The sequence below is a fragment of the Podarcis bocagei genome, assembly GCF_964188305.1.
Source record: "Podarcis bocagei genome assembly, chromosome: 17".
NCBI classification, from domain to species: Eukaryota; Metazoa; Chordata; class Lepidosauria; order Squamata; family Lacertidae; genus Podarcis; species Podarcis bocagei.
The window spans coordinates 29741471-29765960 of record NC_138143.1 but is presented as its reverse complement, the minus strand read 5'-3'; the positions used below and the strand labels follow the sequence as shown (position 1 = coordinate 29765960).

The 24490-nt window shown below is 41.5% G+C and overlaps 1 long non-coding RNA gene across 1 annotated transcript in view; it reads left to right on the top strand.

Annotated features, from left to right (window-relative positions):
• The window catches only part of LOC308577082, a 28293-nt gene extending 5048 nt beyond the window's left edge, over positions 1-23245 (top strand). The window contains exons 2-3 of the long non-coding RNA XR_014003420.1: positions 13941-14028; positions 23084-23245. This is a non-coding gene — a long non-coding RNA (uncharacterized lncRNA). The remainder of the gene's footprint in view (positions 1-13940; positions 14029-23083) is intronic.
• Positions 23246-24490: the final 1245 nt, after the last annotated feature.

Here is a 24490-nt window from a genome sequence, read left to right as displayed (position 1 = left end):
TAAATTGGGCTGAAAAACCTGATCGCTCTGCTGCTTTTGTTATCATCCACTTGTGTGATATTACAGAGCTTGTCAGTTACTCAATATGAATGTTGCTCAATATGTTGTGGGGGCAGGGCTGGTGGGTGGGTGGGTGGGCTTATGCTGGATCCTAACTCGGTTCAGCTTGATTACGATGACCTGGCAGCCTTGTGGAACTTAAGGTAAAGGGACCCCTGACCATTAGGTCCAGTCGTGGCTGACTCTGGGGTTGTGGCACTCATCTCGCTTTATTGGCCGAGGGAGCCGGCATACAGCCTCCGGGGCATGTGGCCAGCATGACTACGCCGCTTCTGATGAACCAGAGCAGCGCACGGAAATGCAGTTCACCTTCCTGTCACAATGGTACCTATTTATCTACTTGCACTTTGACGTGCTTTCGAACTGCTGGGTTGGCAGGAGCAGGGACCGAGCAATGGGAACTCACCCCGTCGCGGGGATTCGAACCGCCAACCTTCTGATCGGCAAGCCCTAGGCTCTGTGGTTTAACCCACAGCACCACCCGCGTCTTGTGGAACTTAGGGTGGTGTCAAACACTATTGTTTTCTCTCTGCTGGCTTAGGGTATCTCAGTCTGCTTTAGCTCTGCTCTTGAACAGAATTTGGATCTGACATACCTTATGGTTCCTTAACTTAAACTGGGGGAAATTATGCTGGCTTCCCATACTTAGGATTGCTCCCTTAGCCCAATAAAGTTTCTGATTGTGCAGTGAATGCGTTGCTTAGACCTAAGACCACACAAACCTCAGCTATCCAGTTTAGTTGGTCGCTGATGCACATTGAGGGATGCATGGCCACAGCTGATCTGAGAAACCCACTCTGCAGTCACTTGGAGCAGGGCTTTTCATGTGGTTGCCCCTGTTCTGTGGTACAGCATTCCTGCCAATACACAACAGGCACCCATTAGCCGCAGTTTCCATAAACAACTGAAGACAGTTTTGTTCTGATAGACTTTCCCAGCAGGACAAATAGGTGCTTATTTTGTATTTCCATGAATATTTATTGTGTATTTGTATTAATTTGGTTATAAACATGTCTAACATTTATCATATTTTATTATACATTGCTTTGAGATGATTGTGTAGAAGGTGATTGGTTAATAATAATAATAATTCAGATTATCTGATATAACAGGTATTTTTGGCCTTCTGACAGTCTATTCCCACTCAACCTTTTGACTGCTTATTCGCTTCCTAGTCTGATTGACATACCTCCAAATAATAATAATAATAATAATAATAATAATAATAATAATAATAATTTATTATTTATACCCCACCCATCTGGCTGGGTTTCCCCAGCCACTCTGGGCGGCTTCCAACAGAATATTAAAATAAAATAGTCTGTTAAACATTGAAAGCTTCCCTAAACAGGGCTGCCTTCAGATGTCTTCTAAAAGTCTGGTAGTTGTTTTTCTCTTTGACATCTGGTGGGAGGGCATTCCACAGGGCGGGTGCCACTACCGTGAAGGCCCTCTGCCTGGTTCCCTGCAACTTGGCTTCTCGCATTGAGGGAACCACCAGAAGGCCTTTGGCGCTGGACCTCAGTGTCCAGGCAGAACGATGGGGGTAGATATGCTCCTTCAGGTCTACGGGCCTTTGAGGCCATTAGGGCTTTAAAGGTCAGCACCAACACTTTGAATTGTGCTCGGAAACATACTGGGAGCCACTGTAGGTCTTTCAAGACCGGTGTTATGTGGTCGCAGCGGCCGCTCCCAGTCACCAGTCTAGCTGCTGCATTCTGGATTAGTTGTAGTTTCCGGGTCACCTTCAAATGTAGCCCCACATAGAGCGCATTGCAGTAGTCCAAGAGGGAGATAACCAGAGCATGCACCACTCTGGCAAGACAGTCCGCAGGCAGGTAGGGTCGATGCTAAAATCTATCAGATTTTCATTTTTGAGCATTTCCTTCCATTGACAAATATCCCAGTTGTAAAACTTCGCCACCAAAATAATGTTTGTTTCACTTTACTGTAGACTCCGTAATAGTGGTTAACAGTGGATGCCATCCTTCTGATCGGTTTAAAACCACATGAATTAATTTACAGTGTGCATAAACCAGCTTTAAACAGAATGCGTTGAATGAGTAGAACTCTCTCTCTCTCTGTATATATATTTGCCAGTTCACAAATGCAGTTCTAAACCGGGAAAACAACTCTACTCTCAGCTATTTTACAAACAGATGGCATCTTGAATCCCAGTATGATTCCCTTCTCACTTCTTTGCTCTTCTTAATTAAACAGAGCCAAGATCTTTGGTAAATATAAAACAAAAGGCTCTCACTGAAGCATTGCTGACTTGCATCAGCCAAGACACTCCTGGAATTTTAAAATCCAATCATTTTTCAAAAGAACCACAAGATTAACTGTAGTGGGCCAATAACTAATTAATGTCTTTATTTTGCTGATTGTGGGCTTGTGTGGATGCTTTGTCAGTGAAGTCATGCCATAGCGATTAAGATTCAGGTTCCACTTCTATTATTATAGGCAGTAATTATCCTGACGCTTATTATTCCCCCCTTCTAATCTAAACACTAATGCAAGCCTCTAGCTAGCATCTCAATTTAATAGTGCTCTGAGCATCTTAACAATGAGAAGGATGGTATTTAACTGCAGGCTTGTTGTGTCTTGGATTATAAATAAGTAGTTGTTGTTTGTTGAGGTCACAGTTATGTAGGTGTTTTCCAGGATCATAATTGTGGTATCTTAAGATGTCTATGTCTTAGATTTTCAGAGAATCCAAAGGCAGCACACTGTCAGTTATGATTTACGTTGATAAGGAATATGGAGAGAGGAGAAATTCAATTCAGTTCACATCTAAAGGTGAACTGAACTAACTCAAACTTTTTAAAACAGCGCAAGAACTGAAACACAGCCATCCATTGAAATTCACACTTTTCTGAATTTTGCAGTAGAGTTCTAAAGTCAAGTGATGTGTACAAAAATTCATATTCTGGAGTAAAATATCAATTAAAAATGTCAATACTAGTGAAAATAACATACAAGGTGCATTATTTTCAATAAAACAGGTTTGGGGGGAAAGTCTATATTATACAAAATGGCATACAAATGTGTATATCAGGAGAAATTTGCATTCAGATGCTGGTGGTTTTTAATGAGGGCTTTAAAAAAGGAAATCTCAAATTCATGTGGAAGACTGAACTTAAGTTTGGAAAAATAAGAAACTGGGGGAAAGCAGAACTGACAGATTCACCCATCTGCAATCAAGGACAGTTTAAAGTGTTGAGCATATTTGGCCTGCAAAAGGGAAGGAAGTGTGGGGAATGATAATGCTCTTTAGATATCTAAAGATCTGATTGTAACAACTACCACGGAATTTCCCTTCTGAGTACTGTGGGGAAAGCTCTTGTCCAGGTAGTTCTCAATAGATTACAGTTACCTGCTGACAGGGTCTATATCCCATTTCCTTTCCAAAGCTGGGAAAGCACTAATTAGGCTTTGGGAAGGAGGCAGGAGGACTCTAGGAACCTGTTTGGTCAGTTTGGTACGCCACAAGGTGTGCAGGTCTGAGTTATAATATCTTGGGAGACACTGAACAACGTATTGCTGAGAGGTACCTGTTGATTCCAAGTCTAATTGTTGTTGAAGCAGATTATTCAGCCTCTTCACATTGATTCACAGGCTTAAAGTGGGTGCATTTTTCTTCCATGTTCACAGGCACCATGTATAATTCAGTCTCATCAGCAAAAGCACACACTGCACCAAAAACAAACAGAAAAATAATGCATTTCAAGTAGATGTGTTTAGTGGAGTTTGTATCATGTTCTCTGCATTTGTACATTTGCACAAGCACGTAACAGGGTGATAAGTATGCAGATGATCCTCACCACAGATGTCTAAATGTGCATCTGTTGCTGTCACACTTCAGGCTATCATTCCACACCAGAGTTTGCCTGGCTACCATGCATTAGCTTTGTTTTCTGTTTCCCTTCTAATTTGTGTTTATATGCATTGGTTTTGCCAAGCTCAGGGAGAGAGAAAAAGGAACATTGTGAGTATGCTGTTATTTACTCTCCTCCCAGAGGACCTTCTGGAACTGCTGATTCAAGATGGAGTGAGAGAATGCATAATGCAATCGTTTTTATTAGTCCTCTATAAATCTGTTTGTTTCCTTTTTTGTTTTAAGGACAGTTGCTTACAGATGAGGCAGATGGAAAATATTGTGGCCATGCCTCCTGACAGCCGTAGCTTTAACTCGGTGGTTCCTCTTAGCAGAATGTTCTGCCTCGAGGGAAGAAGAAACTTCCTACATTGCTTCCAGGGAGATTGTGGCCTGTGCAGATGTAAAGTTAACTGCATATTAATAATCAGGCTGCAGGGTAACATATCCCTGTATACTGCCCCCTGTTACCTTGTGTTTGAAACAACAAGGGAACCTCCTGCTTGGGGTTACATGTAACCATTGCCAATGCATGTTAATTGGGGAATTGGGGAAAGCTCCTGCACACTTGATTCAAATCAAGATGGCACACCCTCCCACTTTCTCCAATGAAAATAGGGACATCCTATTCAACAACAACAACAATTTATACACCTCTCATCTGGCTGGGTTTCCCTAGTCACTCTGGGCAGCTTCTAGGTGAAGGAAGTTTGTGCAGTTGCTGTGGTGTTTTATTTAAAAAAATCATATTCTTTCACCTCTCCACAAAATATACAGGAGCCACCAACCTGGTGCCCATGAGCACCGTGTTGGCAATACCTGAGCTAGAATATGGATACCAGCCATTTCAGGCAAGGATGCATTGCTGCATGACTGCGCAAAGAGCTTAAACCGATTGTTCGACCTTGTTTATGTTTTGGTGTCATGGTTCATTGAGAAGTTTGGAATACGATACTGCCAGACTATCATTACACAGAAGCTGATAAGTCCTCCCTGACTGCTGTTTGAAGCTGCCTAATAGGCTTTTCCTGCTACTTTGTGGTTTGATTGCAACAGGTACAAAGGGGAGGCAGGTTGGATTAAGCCCAGTGCTTAACACAGGAGTGGAAATACCCAGAGGAAATGCTGAATGCATCTGTGTTTCATATAAATTCTGGAAGGAGCTGTTTGATAATAATTTGTATTTATTGCATCCCAGCATTTCATATTTTCTGTTGCTCATTTGTTTTGTAGTCTGAGTTGCTCTTTTCACTTCAAGAGTGTTCAGTGATGCACATCTATCATTTCCCTTTACCTTGCTTTCTTCTCCATTGCCTAAGCTGGGCAGAAGCTTCCCAGGCTTTGGGGAAGAAGCACCAGGCCTGCTTCCTCCTTCCCAAAGCCAGGTGGGCTTTGGGAAGGAGGGGTCTTGGACCCTGTCAGAGCATCGTGCCCCCTCCATAAGGCAGGCAGAAGTTTTGGGAAGCAGGTGCCAGGCTTTAATACTTTAAGCTTGGAGGGGCACTGTGAGCAGTTGAGATACCACTGAAATCTGTCATGGTGGTTCGCATTGATGTCAACAAAGATGCTTTGACCAAAGGAAGCTTGGTTATTGGGTTTCTGGCCAGCTGTAATTTCCAACTGACTAGGCGGTATTCTCGTTGCACGCTGCAAAATTCAGGACCAAACATCGCAGTTTGTTTAAAGGTCTGCATGAAAGATGCTGTAAGTAAATTGCAAGCATGTAATGGGCAGCTGCCTGCACACCTAATAGTGTACCGTGACAGCGTTGGAGATGGACACGTGAAGATGGTGGTGAACTTTGAAGTCCCACAGATATTAAGTGCCCCCGATGAGTGCAATGGTGGCTGCAGAAGAGCCAAACTATCGGTGGTTGTGGTCAGGAAGAAATGCCTTCATCGTTTCTCAACAGAAGTTTGCAAAACCCATCTGACGACCAGAAGGAAAAGCCCCTACTCACTGAATAACAGATTTTTCCAGGATGTCTCTGCAACTTCTTAGTTGGAACATTAATGGCGGAAATTCCCCCGAAAAAAGGAGAAGGGTATTTCATATATTAAAGAAAGAACAATTGGACATTATTTGCTTGCAAGAAACACATGTGACTAGGCTCCACAGAAAGGTGTTAATCAACAAAAGATTAGGCCAAGAATTTATTTCATCGGATAGAGTTAAAAAAAGAGGAGTGGTGATTTATGTAAAGGAGAGCCTATCACCAAAATTCCTTTTTAAAGATGAGCAAGGAAGAATTCTGGCAATTGAAATACAAACTCAAGGTGAAAAGTTTTTGATATTGGGAATCTACGCACCTAACGAAGGGAAATCGGAATTTTTCAAGAAGCTGCATGAGATGATGCTGGATTATCTGGACTATAGCAACATCATTATGATGGGAGATATGAATGGGGTGGTGTCTACAAATATGGATAAGTCACAAAGCCAAAACATTTCAAAAGATGGCAGACTACCTAAAACCTTCTTTGAATTGACTGACAATATGGACTTGATTGACATTTGGAGAACAAAAAACCCACTAGGTAGAGAAGGAACTTTCTTTTCTGAAGCCCAACTGTCATGGACAAGAATCGACCAAATTTGGATAACTAGAGGTCTGGCACCTAAGACTAGGAAAGTGGAAATCTGCCCAAAGACTTGCTCCGACCACAACGCAGTAAAGATGGATATAAGACTAACTACAGCCGGCTCCTTCAGATGGAGGATGAATGACAACCTGTTTAGAGATCAAGAGATTATCAAAAAGGCCCAAAAAACTTTGAAGGACTATTTTGAAATAAATTTGAACACTACTGTGGAAAAAAGAGTAATCTGGGACGCAAGCAAAGCTATTATGAGGGGGTTTCTGATACAGCAGAACACCATAAAGAAAAGAGCACAGAATGAGAAAAAGGATAAGATCTTGGAGAAAATTAAGGATTGCGAGAAAAAGCTAAGATCGAAACCGAAGTCACAGGAGATTCTGAGAGAAATTAAACTTTTTCAAGCACAATATTCCAAATTGATAAATCAGGAAGTGGAGTGGAAAATCAAGTTAATGAAACAAAGATCATTTGAATCGGCAAATAAATGTGGGAAACTGCTAGCATGGCAGTTGAAAAAGAGACAAAAACTAAATACAGTGACTAATCTAGAGATGGAAGAGAGAAACATCCAGAATCCTGTGGAGATCAGAAAGTGTTTCCAGAGATACTTCAAACAACTTTACACTCAAGGGCCGCAAGATGAGACAGAGATAGACCAATTTTTGAGAAGGAATGGACTACCAAAATTGTCTCAAGAAAATAGGACAATCTTGAATTACAAAATAACACAACAAGAGATCGAAGGTGCCATTCAGAATATGCAACTGGGCAAATCTCCAGGGCCAGATGGGCTCACCTCCAAATATTACAAGATACTGAAAGACTACTTGATACATCCGTTAATGGAGGTCTGCAATGAGATTATGGAGGGGAAGAAGGCACCGGAATTGTGGAAAGAAGCTTTCATCACATTGATACCTAAATCAGAAACTGAAAAGACACAACTTAAGAACTACCGTCCCATCTCTCTCCTGAACGTGGATAACAAAATTTTTGCTGATATTTTGGCAGGTAGACTTAAAAAAGTCTTAAAAGAAGTAATTCACAAGGACCAGGCCGGCTTTCTCTCAGGTAGACATTTGTTTGACAACACTAGAAACATTATTGACATTTTGGAACTTTTACAAACAAACATTAATACAAAAGCTGTGTTGATCTTTATAGATGCGGAGAAGGCCTTCGATAATATTTCTTGGAAGTTTATGAAGAAAAATCTTGAAGGGATGGGAGTGGGACGGGGGTTTGAAAATGGTATAGAGGCAATTTATTCAGAACAAAAAGCTAAATTGATAGTTAACAATGTGGTGACAGAAGAGTTTAAGATAGAGAAAGGAACACGACAAGGTTGCCCTATCTCCCCTTTGTAATTTATCTCGGTCCTGGAGGTGCTCCTAAACATGATCAGAGGGGACCGGTTGGTTGAAGGGATTCAGGTCGGAGCCAAACAGTACAAATTGAAAGCTTTTGCAGATGATCTGGTTTTGACATTGCAGGAGCCAGAATCTAGCACGAAAAGAGCTTTAGAATTGATTCATGAGTTTGGTCGGGTGGCAGCTTTTAAGTTAAATAAGCAAAAGACAAAGGTTTTGGAAAAAAATTTGACAACTGAGGAGGCAGAAAGGTTTCAGAAAGAGACAGACCTAACAGTTGTTAAGAAGGTGAAATACCTAGGGGTTAACATGACTGCTAAAAATTTGAATTTATTTAAGGACAATTATGAAAAGTGTTGGACAGAAATCAAAAAGGACTTAGAAAGTTGGTCAAGATTAAAACTTTCCTTGTTGGGCCGAATTGCTGCGATAAAGATGAATGTATTGCCAAGAATGTTGTTTCTGTTTCAGACCCTACAGATTGTGGACAGAGTGGAATGTTTTACAAAGCGGCAGAGAGATATTTCTAAATTTGTCTGGCAGAGCAAAAAGCCCTGAATAAAATTTAAAATACTAACTGATGCAAAGGAAAGAGGGGGGGTTTGCCCTGCCGGACTTAAGGTTATATTATGAAGCTGCGGCTTTCTGCTGGATGAAGGCTTGGTTACTTCTAGAGAACACTGATGTCCTGGATCTGGAAGGGTTTAATAATGCTTTTGGGTGGCATGCATACTTGTGGTACGACAAGGTAAAAATTCACAAGGCTTTCAAGAGCCATATTGTCAGGAAGGCAGTGCTTAATGTCTGGGTAAAATACAAAGACTTATTAGAAAACAAAGAAAGTTGGTCAAGATTAAAACTTTCCTTGTTGGGCCAAATTGCTGCGATAAAGATGAATGTATTGCCAAGAATGTTGTTTCTGTTTCAGACCCTACAGATTGTGGACAGAGTGGAATGTTTTACAAAGCGGCAGAGAGATATTTCTAAATTTGTCTGGCAGGGCAAAAAGCCCCGAATAAAATTTAAAATACTAACTGATGCAAAGGAAAGAGGGGGGTTTGCCCTGCCGGACTTAAGGTTATATTATGAAGCTGCGGCTTTCTGCTGGATGAAGGCTTGGTTACTTCTAGAGAACACTGATGTCCTGGATCTGGAAGGGTTTAATAATGCTTTTGGGTGGCATGCATACTTGTGGTACGACAAGGTAAAAATTCACAAGGCTTTCAAGAGCCATATTGTCAGGAAGGCAGTGCTTAATGTCTGGGTAAAATACAAAGACTTATTAGAAAACAAGACCCCAAGGTGGTTGTCACCAATGGAAGCCAAGGCCCAGAAAAGACTCAATATGGAGGCCAATTGGCTGAAATATTGGGAAATACTAGAGAAAGAAGGAGTCACTTGGAGATTGCAGAGTTTTGAGAAACTAAAGGATAAAGTGCAAAACTGGCTACACTATGCCCAGATTAGAGAGGTCTTTAAGCTAGACAAGAAAATAGGTTTCCAGGTGGAAAAATCGAAATCAGAAACTGAACTGTTAGAACCCAAGACTAAGGTACTTTCAAAAATGTATAACTTGCTGTTGAAATGGAATACGCAGGATGAAACTGTCAAATCAGCTATGATAAAATGGGCACAGGACATTGGGCATAATATTATGTTTGCTGACTGGGAAAAGTTATGGACCACCGGTGTGAGGTTCATGGCATGTAATGCCTTGAAAGAAAATATTATGAAAATGATATACAGGTGGTACATGACCCCAGTCAAGCTGGCAAAAATATATCGCCTGTCTGACAATAAATGTTGGAAATGTAAGGAAACTGAAGGAACATTCTTTCACCTCTGGTGGACGTGCCCAAGGATCAAGGCCTTCTGGGAAATGATTTACAATGAGTTAAAAAAGGTATTTAAGTATACCTTCCATAAGAAACCAGAGGCCTTCCTTCTGGGCATTGTGGGCCAAGGGGTGTTAAAGAAAGATAAAAAAAATTTTATGTATGCAACAACAGCAGCAAGAATACTCATCGCAAAGTATTGGAAGACCCAAGATTTACCCACACTGGAAGAATGGCAGATGCAACTGATAGAATACATGGAGTTGGCTGAAATGACTGGCAGAATTCGAGACCTGGGAGAAGAGATGGTTTCTCAACAGAAGTTTGCAAAACCCTCCCATTGGGACAGTTATTGACACGGAGGCTACTCAAGCTGAATGGTACGACTTCTTCTTAAGTAGCCAACTTGCCTACCAGGGCACTGTCAATCCCACATACTACAATGTGGTTTATGATGATAATGGATTCAAGCCAGACCATATACAGCATCTTACATATAAGATGTGCCACCTGTACTGCAACTGGCCTGGCCTAATCAGAGTGCCAGCACCATGCCAGTATGCCAACAAGCTGACTTTTTTGGTGGGCCAGAGCATCCACAGAGAGCCAAGCCTGGTACTCACCAACAAACTTTTCTATTTGTGAACAGTGTCGAGGTGGCAACTGCCAACACTATGATGTAAGTAATGGGCCCCGCCTGGTAGCCTGCTCCCTAAAATATCACGGGTAAAATACATATTTTGTTATGTGCAAATGGCTTTAGATACCTATTAGGTCCATAAATTACCATAATTACCATTTGACAATATCAAATGCAGCACAGCTGGGAAAATTTGCAAAAATCATCCACTCCTACATACAGACATGCCACATGAAGGTCACTGTTAGCTCAAAGAAGGGCCAATTCACATGAGCAGAAGATCCAGGTCATAAAGCTATCTTTGAAGTTTCCATGCTTTGCTCAGCCAAACGAGTGTGTCACTGAATGCCAGAGGTTAAACAAATGTAATATGGAATCAAACTCCCTGTGTTTAGAGAAGGTTAGCACGTGTCCCTCCCTAGCGGCCTTGGTTGCATCTGATGATTGTCATCAGGAAAAACGGGGAGGGGGCCACTTACACAAAATGTCCCAGGTTTCGGGTCGAGCAGACAAGGCAGTTAAAACCAAACACATGGCGCTGTTCAAGAACATTTTCATTACACGTGGAGGTCCTGTTAGCAGCTCAGCTGAGACCCTTCAAAAATATTTATCTTATGACCAGATTAATATTTGCCGTTTATTATTGCAAACAATGAAAAATGATCATATCATAAGAGCTTTCCAAGACTTGTCTGCTGTGATGAATGCAAAATAAATAAAGAGATTGGGACTTAGACAAGGTCGGACAGTGGAAAATCTCTACGCCACTGACCATTGGGAATTGAGTGAGTGAGAGGGAGGGCTTTGCAAAGGTTTTCTCTTTGTGTGATCCTTCTCTCCATGTTGAAGCAATGCAGCACCCAGTTGAAGCACAATTTCACACATTAAACAGAAGCCCAGGTCTGCCAAATGAGTGCGCTGACAACAGGAAACTGCAGTCAATCACAAATAATTACTTGTTCAATCAAAGTGATTGCATGCCCTCTAACATTTCTCCAGTGAAAATAGGGACGTCCCATTCCATAATGATAATTTTACTATTTATACCCCACACATCTTACTGGGTTGCCCCAGCCACTCTGGCAGCTTCCAACATTAAACATTAACAGGATTACCTTCAGATGGCTTGGGGGTTGAATAACTCCATACCCTCCAACATCTCTCCAATGAAAATAGGGACATCCTAAGGAAAAGTGGGATATTCCAGGATCAAATCAGAAACCAGGATATGTTCTCTAAATCAGGGGTGTCCCTGGGAAATAGGGAGACTTGGAGGATCTGTGATTGCAAGTTTGTGTGTGACACTCACACTTTTTTAAGATGCACCTTTTAAAACAGCTTGGGTATACACCTACAAATGTGGTATGTGATGTGACTCAAAAATAAATATATTACAGTGATACCTCAGGTTAAGAACTTACAGTGGTGCCCCGCAAGACGAATGCCTCGCAAGACGAAAAACTCGCTAGACGAAAGGGTTTTGCGGTTTTTGAGCTGCTTCGCAAGACGAATTTCCCTATGGGCTTGCTTCGCAAGACGAAAACGTCTTGCGTTTTTTGCAAGTTTGTTTCCTTTTTCTTAACACTGTTAATACAGTTGCGACTTGACTTTGAGGAGCAACTCATAGAACGCGGTGTGGTAGCCTTTTTTGAGGTTTTTGGTGATTTTTGAAGCTTTTCCAAAACTTTTCCGACACCGTGCTTCGCAAGACGAAAAATTCGCTAGACGAAAAAACTCACGGAACGAATTAATTTCGTCTTGCGAGGCACCACTGTAATTCATTCTGGAGTTCCTTTCTTAACCTGAAACTGTTCTTAACCTGAAGCACCACTTTAGCTAATGGGGCTTTCCGCTGCTGCTGCGCCACCGGAGCACGATTTCTGTTCTCACCCTGAAGCAAAGTTCTTAACCAGAGGTGCTATTTCTGAGTTAGTGGAGTCTGTAACCTGAAGCGTCTGTAACCTAAAGCGTCTGTAACCCAAGGTACCACTGTACACCCTCCCTAATTGTTGTGCTGAATCATGTGACAAATTGTTATATAAATATATTGTACAGGCATTTCTTTGCCCACTATAATCCATGGTTATTTATGTATTTATTCTTATTCATACACCTGTATGAGTGATGGCTGGACATTTCTTGCCGTAAATGCAAACACAAGTTATTTCTGCTTAGGGTGGAATATTTTTTGTCATTTTCTTTTTCTTACATAGCATTTTACACAATGCCTTAAGTAAAAAAAGAGAATTCCCTGCCCCAGGAAGATGACAATTCACATTAAAATAGAGGAGGAGAAAGAAGAGGGACTGAAGTTTCTGGAGAAAATTAGAGAAACTGAGGACAAACAGAAGCATAATAAGAAAAATTATTTATGTAACCACAAGTTCGAATGGATGAAGCACTGCCTAAATATGTGAAGACCTTTTGTGCTTGGCATATCTTGATACCACTAAGCCTCAAACCAAGGGACTTGTAGCAAAAAGCCCAGGATTTCCCCATCATACTTTGACATTTTATGTTGCTTTTAAACCCTGAACTGAAACAGCATTAGGCCCATTTTGGCCTCTTCACCTGACATTTTTCCAAGTATAATGACAAGTCAGCAAAGGTAATAATTTGTGAGTCAAATCGTAGTCAGATGTGGGTTGCTGTATTCTTAATTTATTTCTCTAATTGTACTTTCAAAAGAGAAGGAAGTGGTGTGTGGCCTAACATTTGCATTGCCACGGGAACGATTTCTTATGCATTTGCGTCTAGTTATCTGTGTCTGTTTTCTTCCTCCTTGACATATAAAAGAGAGGTTTTTGCCATATTAAACTGATCAGTGTGCCTTATTGTTGGAGGAGCTCTGTGCAGGTTTCAGTTGTCATGACCAGTTCTCTCTCTCCAGAATCTTCCGATTATTTTAGTCAAGAAGAGCAACTGAGAATACTTCTGCATTTCACTCTTTTCTGGCAAGTTCTCATTTTCTGCACAACTCAAGAGATTCTGAAATGGACCGAAGGTTAACACAGACACGGTGTCATTGAAAACCAATTAAAACTCCGAGTTTTAGTTGGCCTTGGCTTTATATATGTATTTTTTTTATTAAAAAACCTGTTTTTATTTTTTGCAGTTATTTCATATCTGTTTTATTGTGGAATGACTTTGAGATGACCCACAGGGAGCAATTTATTAATATTAATAATAACAGAAAAGCAAAAACCTGAGACTTGCAGGTTACTACTGCCCAAGTTTGGAACCTCTGAGAGACAAATAGCCAGGTGATTCTATCTGGGGTTCCCATTACCAGGGTTTCCAAATAATGGATTACAGATAGGGAATGGCTGAATATGTCCATTTTGGTTTCTCATTTTTTTCCTATTCTAAATTCAGTTCTCCATGTTTCCACATTAGTTAGCATTTATTTCTTTGTTTATTTATTTATTTATTTATTTAACAGCTGCTAAATGTGCCCATTTAATGCATTTTTGCTTAATTTCCCCTTATATAATGCATTTAGAATATTATTTTCATTAATATGTGCATTTATATGCAAAATCTGCCTTTTCTGTATAGGAGAACTACGTTGGAAAAAATTCAGAGGAACGTGAATTTCAAAGGATCACCGATTCGAATTGCTAATATTTCAGAAAGCTTGGATTAGGTAGATTCACCTTTATTTCAAACTGAATCACATTTCTCTCTCATCTCGTATCACAAGTATGCTTTTTATTTCAATCAAATAAGAAGCTTGATTAAATAGTAACAGGGGTTGCTTAGCTTTCAGCTTAGGCAAGAGACCACAAAGTTGGAAACTAGCTGCAAGAACTGCCTACAGGGATAGGGGTCAATGTATCTGTGAAGACCGAAGGACCAATCAGTGATGACCAAACCCTGGCCCTCCAGCTGTTTTTGGACTACAACTCCCATCATCCCTAGCTAGTAGGACCAGTGGTCAAGGATGATGGGAATTGTAGTCCCAAAACAGCTGGAGGGCCAAGTTTGGCCATGACTGGTGAATGCCAGGATGAGAGATCCAAGACAAATTGATCTGGAAGCTTGCAAGTCCAGTCTAGAGGATTAAGGGCAGTTAGCAGCTGAGCCCATCAGAGGTCCAAATGACCTTCCTTGGCTGCTATTGAAATGGTGGATCAAAAGCCCTGCTATTTCTCACTATCTCTGGTAGGCCTTTGGATCACAGCCATAACCGAGTGTGATAAAAGCAAACATCTACATCTTTATGAAGCTAAACATGAAATCTTTCTAGGAGGTAGCAGATGCATGTTTTGAAGATAATAAGTTATAGCTAAGTTTTACTCAGTGCAAACCCACTGAAAGTAATGGACCTAAGTTATTCACGTCTATTAATGTCAGTGGAAGTATTCTGAGTAGGAACAGTGTTGGATGCAACCAAACGATTCAAATCTTTTAGCAGGGCACTTCAGTTGTCAAGCATCTTGTCATTACCAAATATTTCCCTATCACGAGGAGCAGTTTTTAGATAAACAAGTACAAATTACCTTGTTTTCACCTGAGAAATACTGAACACTCAGCGATGTTGTGTTGATAATTGCATCTGATCTCATTTGTGCAAAAGGCTTATGGTGTGGGAGGGATATAACATGTGCCAGCTAATGCATTCCCATAATATTCTCACTGGTTCGAAATTCTCAGAGCTAGTCTATATACACAGCAGGTCATATGACCGCAGTTTGCACACGGTAAAAACTGGTCTGTGAACTGTGTCATTTCAGCCTCCAAACCATTTCCCTATGCATATCTAAACAACCCACCTAATTTACCCTTTGCAAGGATTGAGGAGGGGGAGATGGGCTTTGAATACATGACTCCCCCTACTGTCTGATGTATAATACAGAAACAGTGGTGCCACATGACCTGCTGTCTGCATAGTCCAGCTCTGAAATAATGATTCAGAAGGTGACGCCACAAAGACCTTTTTGCATTCAGCCATGAAGCTGTGAATTCCCTCTAATTTGCCCCAGCTCTTGGAAGTAGCTGATTTATAATTGTCATGCTTAAAAAAAAGAAAGAAAAAAGTAAACATAAAATTTCCAGGGTAGTGAACAGTGATGGTTATGAGAGATAGAACACATTCACTGGCAAGGATTAATTGCCTATTGAATAGGAAAGGAATGATGCCCTTTGGCTGTTCAGCTTTTACACTCTGTTTACTATAATGATGATCTCAGGACAAATATTCAGCATAGCTGCAGAACTTTGGCCGCACTTAGGAATTGAGTTTAGCATGAGTGCTCAACTCTCCTTTTACTGCAGTGTCCCACAAATGACCTGCATTTTTCTTTTCTTTTTTGCATTACGGAGCAAGGACCATGAAGGCGCTGAGAAGTCCTCTGTTTAGGCTATGAACTCCTAAAGCCATTTGATGTTGTGTTGCCACAACCTATGACAAATGAAGTACATACTCCAGTTATTCATGCACACACAGTAACATAAATAAAGTGTTTTGAGGTCTTGGTGATCTGCAATTAATGCAATGTTCACAATTGGTGAAATGTTCACCTTCTGTAACTGTTTTGTTGGATAACATTTGATTTGAGTTTTTCTTCTGCCCCCATTGCTACATAAGTAAATAACTTCTAGTGCACTCTGCACCTCATCTTTACACTGGACTAGTGATGAGGCAGAGCCATGGCTCAATTTGTGGCGTGTTCAGTTAGGTACAGTGGTACCTTGATTTTCGAACGTAATCTGTTCCTGAAGACTGTTCGACTTCCAAAACGTTCAAAACCGAAACATGCATTTCCAGAAGCATCTACTTATGGAAAACTCAAAACGGAAGCTGCATGGCATGTTCCACTTCCAAAAACCATTCGAAAACCAAAGCAGTTACTTCCAGGTTTTCGGCATTCTGAAACCAAAATGTTCGACTTCCGAGACGTTCGAAAACTGAGGTACCACTGTATTAGCATTGGAATCTGATATTAAGAGCAGGGCTGAGACCTCAACAATGAAGCAAGTAAGGTACAAAGATTCATGGATTTTCCCATTACTGTATGTATACAATCTGTCTGCAAATGTTTTGTTACACGTGAGTGCCTGCTGTATTAATATAACAACTGACCGTCAAGAGAAAATAGCTCATCAGGTAGAAGTAAGACTATGAATTGTCAATGGAGAAGGGCTACACTACAGTGATTATTTTTTATTGGATTCCAGCTTCCAGTGACAATCTGGCCTACTGATTTATGTACATTGGGTACCAGCTGATAGTTCCTGAAAATATTGCATTGGAAGCACTGAATAAGCACATTCATCAAAATATTTGCTCTGGGTTTTGGATGCACTGCATTTCCTACAGCCATACTGGGGAGAGGTCAAAAGTCCAGTCATCTGCAGCACATGAAAACTGTAAGACCTTTCACTGCTCAGAGCCAAGCTGGGCCTCTAGATGGATGGACCCTAATCTAGGTTGGTTCATGTGTGTCTCCAGTTCAAGATCACTGAACTACCGGTAAGTGGCTTAATTGGGAGTTGGATAAGTTAGAGCTTAAAGTGCAGGAAACAGAAGACACTGCTTTGTTGATGAGACAACAGCAGGAGTTGTGCAGTGCTATAATAAGTTAGTTCTCATGCTTCAGTCAGAGGCAAAATAAATTCTTGTTCAAGTAAAATAACACCCCTGGACTTCGTTTCACTTTTCTTGTAGTGCAAAATATTATATATTTTTTAAAAACCCTCTTTCTGTAAGCAGAAGACACTTCTTGCATACAGAAGCAAACCTCTGGCTCCAAACTGCTGTTTCTCAAAGCCACTAATTAGTAAGTAAATTTTAATTAAAACTGCTCCTTGTGCCAATGTCTTCATGACATGGTTGTGTAAACAGTCTGCACAATTTCTTGGTTTCAAGTTCATTTTCTGCCAAAAGCATTTGGTTGTGTGTTGTTGTTGTTTTTTGAGCTGTCAATTATTGTACTCCAGTCTTGAAAATCTTAAACTATAAATTAATTAACATTAAAAACAAGTAAGCCAATCTGTTCAAAATAGTTTAGTGTAACCGCCTAACCTGTGGCTCCGGTATCAGGTAGCTTTTGACTCTTCAACGTGATATTATTCATGCTCTTGCAAGTGGAATGCAGAATTCCTTGCTGCTGCTACCATAGTAAGCCCAATATCATATAAGTAGGTTAGTTGGGTGAAAAAGAGGACAGCCCTCCTGCATCTTTAACATCTGGGTAGAATATAGATTTTCAGAGGCTGCTCCACACCTATTAAAGCTACAGGAACCCTGATTTCACCTGTCCACTCTGGAATCTTTGGAATAATGGCAATAGAGTTTCAAAAATTAAAATAAGAGATACTGAGATGAAGAAGAGCTGTTCTGAAATAAAAGACTTGGGGCATATGCAACTGAACAAGTTATAACAAAAAGACAGCTGGGGTCTGATGAAAGCTATAATGTTATTAATGGTGAGAAGGTCGTCGTCGTCCCCTTCTTCTCACATGGAATTCAGGGTAATCCTGAAACAGTAAATTCAGGGCAAAATTAAGGAGTTATTCAAGGCAAGACTATGAGATACAGAAGGTCAGGAGATTTGATCTCCAGGCCACATTTTTGCATGCTAAAAGAGGCCAGGATTGGACTGGGTCAGGGAATTCGCACGGGGGATGGAGAACACAGATAGATCCCTCTACCACAGTCCCACTTCAAAGCCCCCACCCCCAACTGTTTTCCAGTAAAATATATTAGGAGATCCACTTGTGGATCTTTAATATTGAACCTAATGTAGCATTCACTGTCACACTTTGGGAAAATATGCAATATAACTGAGAGAAGAAAGAGGAGGAGGAGAAAGCTTTGGTAAGACCAGGGGAATTTCTTTGCAGATGGGTTGACAAATCAATATTTGAAAGAAGCACGCATCTCACTTTGCAGCTACATGGTGAACCACTAGCACATGTCTCTGTGTGCTTGTTTTTTGGCCACACTTCTAATGTCTCGTCCTCCCAAGTCATCACGGAGAAATGGCGAGACCTGCCAAAACACATGGGTATCCTTGGGCGACTGCCCAATTGCGTTCTCAAATACCCTCCAGGAACACTTCTGTGGTTGGAAACAGCCTTGGTGGCAAACCACCGTCTCATTATCAGAAGATTAAAAGAATGTCTGTACAACCACTGAGAGTAAACAGCCAACATCTTTGGTGCATCATCACATGATTTATCAAGGGGCGGATGGGTCTTCCCCTTCCCCTCCCACCCATCCCACATGAGCATGTACAAATGTTAGCTCACATTTCAACCGTGCATACATGAATGCTAAATGGTGCAATTTCTCTTGGCCACCCAAGTCCCTAGCATTTCTCCCTGTATCTTCATTGCAAAGCATTTCCTCTTTGTCTCATTCATCAATGCTGGAGTATATTTGAAATTCCAGTTTCAAGGTGCTCCATGCAGCAACATCTAACAAAACAGATGTTCCTTTATCATCCTCTATCTGGCAAAGTCTTCTGTGCTGCAGATTTTTATTATATTCACTGTGAGCAGTGTTGCGCGCATGTTGAAATTCCCCTGTGGGCTGGTTTATGTGGGTAAAGTCGACGGCCAAATCAAACAATCTGTGGCTGCCATGGAGAAGCATTTTTCATAGGAATGATAAAGAATGTCTTGTGGCATCCAGTATGAACATATTCTGCCAAGATGTTTCCTCTCTCAAAGTTAAATGGAAAGGGGGAAAGGCTTGGTGTTGTGTGCTGAAAAGAAGTGCATATGTCGTAGCAGGGGACAATCTTTTTCTTTCATTTTGGGGAGGGGAATGAAATCTCCAAAACAATGGGTTCCCCCCCCCAACCCCTTCCCATTTTTTTATTTTTGTTGCTGCTGCATCACCCCAGCATAGAGCAGAAATATAATTCTCTCTTTCTGAAAAGTATTCGATCAAAGGATGTTGGTCTGTCTTTGTGCCAGATATCTGACTGCTGCAATTTTGCAACACTTCTGTAAGATCAGTAGCAGTAGGAATGGCAGAAGCACAAACCCCTCAGTTCTGCTGAAAACCAGGAGCGCAAGCCTTGATCTCTAGCTGTTGTCTGGAAAGAAACAGTACTCAGTCTGGCCAGAAAGTGTACAGCATTACAGTCTCCCTCTAAGTCCTTTCATCTGTTTTCCCCTCCAAACTTGCGTTAACTTCATTTTAGGTTTGTTTGTTTTAAGAAAAAAGCTCAATGGGGGGCCAACCTCCCCTTTTTTAAAGTACCGTATTGGCCCAATTTATGGGGGTGGGGGGGTGGGAGAGGGGAAAAAAAGACAATACCCAAATATGAGCTGCTCCCTTAAAATTCCACAGGCACTCACACCTGTTCCGTTTTACCGTATGCATGTTTCAGCAGCGATATCATACAAAAGCCAATATTCGGGCCAATATGGTATATATTTATTGCCAATTTTTATAGAGTGATGTTCACTGTAGAGTATCACAAAGTGGGTTACACAGCTATCAGTAAAATAATCAATAAAAAAATGGTGTTTCAAACAAGCTAAAAGCACAGGTTAAAAAAAAAAATTGAGCTCAGTAAATAGGCATAGCGCAGCTTGCTTAAAATGCTTGCAGTCTGTGTCAGCTGCTTGAAGTTCAGTCAGTGGGGAGTGAATCTCAGTCGGGAAGGAGTTCCACAACGTCAGGCCCACAATATTGAATGCATGGCCTCTGGTGGGCAGAAGCAATGCTTTTCTTCTAGAAAAAATGGTGCCGGGACTGTATACCCTCAAGTACCCCCAGAAAAAAGCACTGGGCAAGAGCCACACATTTGGGCCTTTTGGGAACCACTAACAAAGGTCGTACTCACACCATAGAAGCATCCCTGTCTGATTCACCAAGAGAGCAAAGTTATGAGAAAGAACAGATTTTGTATTGGTTAGAAAGGTTAAAGTTGACACAACTATTTTAAAAATACCCCCCCCCAAAAAAAACACCTTAAAGTGCAACACACTTTACACATGGGTCCTTAATGCCACACGCTCTGAAATGTGCCAGGGAACACTGTGGTTTTTAGGCCATCTTATGCATTTGATCTTTGGGATAATTGTTCAGAATGAATCACTGAACATTTTGAGCCTCATCCATGACTCAACAAAACTTATTATTTTAAAAATGTTGAGGGGCTGATTGACTGATGACAAATCTGATGCTAAGAACTAAGAGTAACGATGACTCCACACATATTTTCTTTGCCTCTCTCTGGTGACTCACAAACAGGCAGAATAAACTGTTCCTGACAGAAATGCATGTTCCATACCTGTAAGGCAGGGGGAATGGGGTGAAATTGGATGCTTGACCTCTTCCAAACATTTCAGCTCTTTATCTAGAGACTCTGCTGAATTTTGGGACTGGGGAATTCAAAGTACAAATCTCTGCAGTTATTAGCTCAGGCGTTCCAGGTTGCAGATTATATAGCTTTGGCATTCTAGCACCTATGGGAAGCTATCTCAATCTCAACACCCCTGAGAGGGCTTTCTTACTCTTTACCTTTTGCAAGGTATGCTTTTGGAGAAGGGAAAGGGTCACAGGGAGCAGGGGCGGGCAGTGTCCTTGAGAGGAGGCTCTAGACATTTACAGGCTTAATTGTGCAATGTAATTAATGTCAAAAGTGGGCGGAACGGATTTATGAATGCAGACATGAAACTTACAGGGACTAGAGAGAAGCTGATCTGCCCATTCCTGATGTTGATCTTTCTTCTGGAATATTTTAATACCATTTATTTATTTATTTATTTATTTATTTATTTATTTATTTATTTATTTATTTTATTTTATTTTATTTTATTTTATTTTATTTTATTTTATTTTATTCTATTTATTTATTTATTTATTTATTTATTTATTTATTTAATAAATATACTGCCCTATACCCGGAGGTCTCAGGACAGCTCACAGAACAAAATCAAAACACAAAACCACAAAATACACAATCATCATAAATACAACTCAATCACCCCCACTCCCCCCAAAAAACCCACATTTTAAAAGGGCATAGGAGGTCAATCAAATAAACCAAAGTCCTGGTTAAAAAGGAACATTTTTGCCTGGTGCCTAAAGGTGAATAATAATAATAATAATCATCATCATCATCTACCATTTGTACCCCGCCCATCTGGCCGGGCCTCCCCAGCCACTCTGGATGGCCTCCAACAAAGACTAAAAATACATTAAAATATCACACATTAAAAACTTCCCTGAACAGGGCTCCCTTCAGATGTCTTCTAAATGTCAGGTAGTTGTTTATCTCTTTGACATCTGATGGGAGGGTGTTCCACAGGGTGGGCGCCACTACCGACAAGGCCCTCTGCCTGGTTCCCTGTAGCTTTGCTTTTCGCAGTGAGGGAACTGTCAGAAGTCTCTCAGTACCGGACCTCAGTGTCTGGGCAGAATGATGGGGGTGGTATAATGAAGGCACCAGGTGAACGTCCGTAGGGAGAGCATTCCACAGATGGGGAGCCACTGCAGAGAAGACCCTGTTCTCATATTGCCACCCTCCAGACCTCTCCAGGAGGAGGCACACGAGGAAGGGCCTCAGAAGATGATCTCAGAGTCTGGGGAGGTTTATATGGAAAGAGGCGGTCCTTGAGGTATTGTGGTCTTGAGAAAGTTGTTGAATAGAGATGCTGCAGGGGACCCTAAATAAAGCTTTCCTTTATGGCTGGTGGGAGGAATTTTTGACTCTCCAGATTTTGCTGAACTACAACCTTTTCTTTTTCAGGGGCTACTCAAATGTATGCAGTACTGGCACCTCTTTTTTGTTGCTACAGAGTGTGGCACTTACTGTAGCACAGGCATAGGCAAACTCAGTCCTCCAGATGTTTTGGGACTACAACTCCCATCAACCCTAGCTAGAAGGACCAGTGGTCAGAGATGATGGGAATTGTAGTCTCAAAACATCTGGAGGGCCGAGTTTGCCTATGCCTGCTGTAACAACTTCATGGTGAGTATTGGCCATACTTGCTGGAAATAATGGAAGTTGTAGTTCAGCACCATCTAGAGCAGGGTTTCCCAAGCTCTTTTTGGACTACAGTTCCCATCATCCATGATCACTGGTCCTGCTAGCTAGGGATAATGGGAGTTGCAGTCCAAAAGCAGCTAGGGAGACCCAAGTTTGGGAAACCCTGATCTAGAAGGCCAGTGGTTCTCCAACCCTACTTTAGGACTAGGGCTCAATCAGTTTCTTATGATGGTTTTCAGAGCTTCTTCATCTGGATTCTCAAGAAATTGCCTGAACGTATGTCAATTTTAAGCCATAACTTGCTAACGGAAGGTTGCTTTGCCACAGCTGCTTGTTGGACGTGAGGCTAAGGAAGGGAGCTGCTAAAAAATCCAGTGGTTACCTCAGGTTTCCCTGCTCCCCCTTATTCTATCTTAATGGGGATGAGATAAAATCAATAAGAGGGCCTCTTTGAATAGCATCCAGCCTTTGCATGCTTCTGTCAGAACACTCTCCCTCAATCGCTTGCGCGAGGAGATGAAAGCAGCAATATTTAAAGTTCTGCAACCATAATTGCATGTTTGGTTTGGAAAAGGATATGTGCACAGGAAGCCTATCTGCAATATGAGATGAATTTTATGTGTGTTTGGGGGGGGGGGACTTGGTGTTTACCGATGATGGAAAAGATTGATGTGATGACAGCAAAGACCGTCTCTGGCTATGTTAAAAAGCTACCATATGCTTCTTGTTTTTTTGTTTTTTTAGGGGAAGTTTTACACTGGGCATTTTAGTCTGGAATGAAAGCAGAAGATGAGCCCTGCTGGGTCAGATCCAGGACCCACATCTAGTCAAGTGTCCAGTTTCTACCTGGCCCCAAAGGGGTGTGTGGCTTTGTGCACATTTCAAACAAATTTGTGCAAAGCATCGAGAGAAGCCGCTCGACGAGACATTAAGTGCCTGCAGCTATTGTCCTGAAGGAAATAAATGTTTGTCTAATGCCTCACTGTGGGCTTCCTAGATACATATGGCTGGCTACTCTTAGAAATAAGATTGTTGTAGGCATTCGAGAAGAGGTGCTCAAAAAGGCAAAACTGGAAACTGGAAGGGTAGACGATGGCCGGCCTCCCCTCCCCCATTCACCATAAGCCAATGCCTAACCGCCTAACCGTACAAAGTTGTGACGATTACTAAGCGGTAGGCAAAAACCAAGTGGCCCGTGCCAATTTGCCAAATGGAAAAAATTCCTACCCAGCCCCAGACTCAAGCTGGGCAACCAACCAAGGTCCACAGCAAGGCCAAATGATCTAAATTAAAGGGAGGGTGGGCGGGTGTTCAGCAACGCAAATGTGAGCCAGGCACACATCGCGCTGCCGCTTTTATACTTTTTGCCACTATGACCCTTTGACATGATTGGGCAAGAGCCCTGGGTGGTTGTGGTGCCACCCCGGTGTGAGGGCGATAGCTCCACCCACGCCAGGGTGGGGGGAACCAGGTTGAGAGCCTGCCCGCAACCAGGACAGTCTATTAAGATGATCCCATTTAGAGCTGGAAGCAGCATTTCATGTGTTTTTCTACTGTACAGTCTATCAAATGGTTGGAGGATGGATAATTTATCTCCTTATGAGGCTGTTTCTTGGTCAAGAGACCCTTTTGAATGTCTTCCTTTGGGGGTCTAGTAAAGGCAGCAATATATCTGAATGTTGTAGCATCTCTAGACTTACTGTTATTGTTAATTCCTAGCCTGTCACCATTAACAAAAATTTGATTCTACTGAGGCTGTTATTTTGTACTTCTTCATATTTTGTGCTTCAGAAAAGTTACAAGAAAGGAGATTCCGACTAAACATCAGGAAAAACTTTCTGACATTAAGAGCAGTTTGACAGTGGAATGGTCTCCCTCAGGTGGTTGTGGACTCTCCTTCCAGGATCTAACTTCCTTCCACAGGGCCTGTAAGACAGAGCTATTCCGCCTGGCTTTCAATTTGAACTGATCTTTTATTCCCCTTCCTTCCCCTCCCCTCCCCTCCCCTTTTTTTGAAGATTACCCGCTCTGGGATCCCACAGCTAATTCTCCCCTGGTCTCCTCGCTGGCCCAAATAGGACTAATTTAGCCAGCTAGCCCTGGTGATCATCTAATGTTTATTGGATGGATTTCCCCCCTAAATTGATTTTT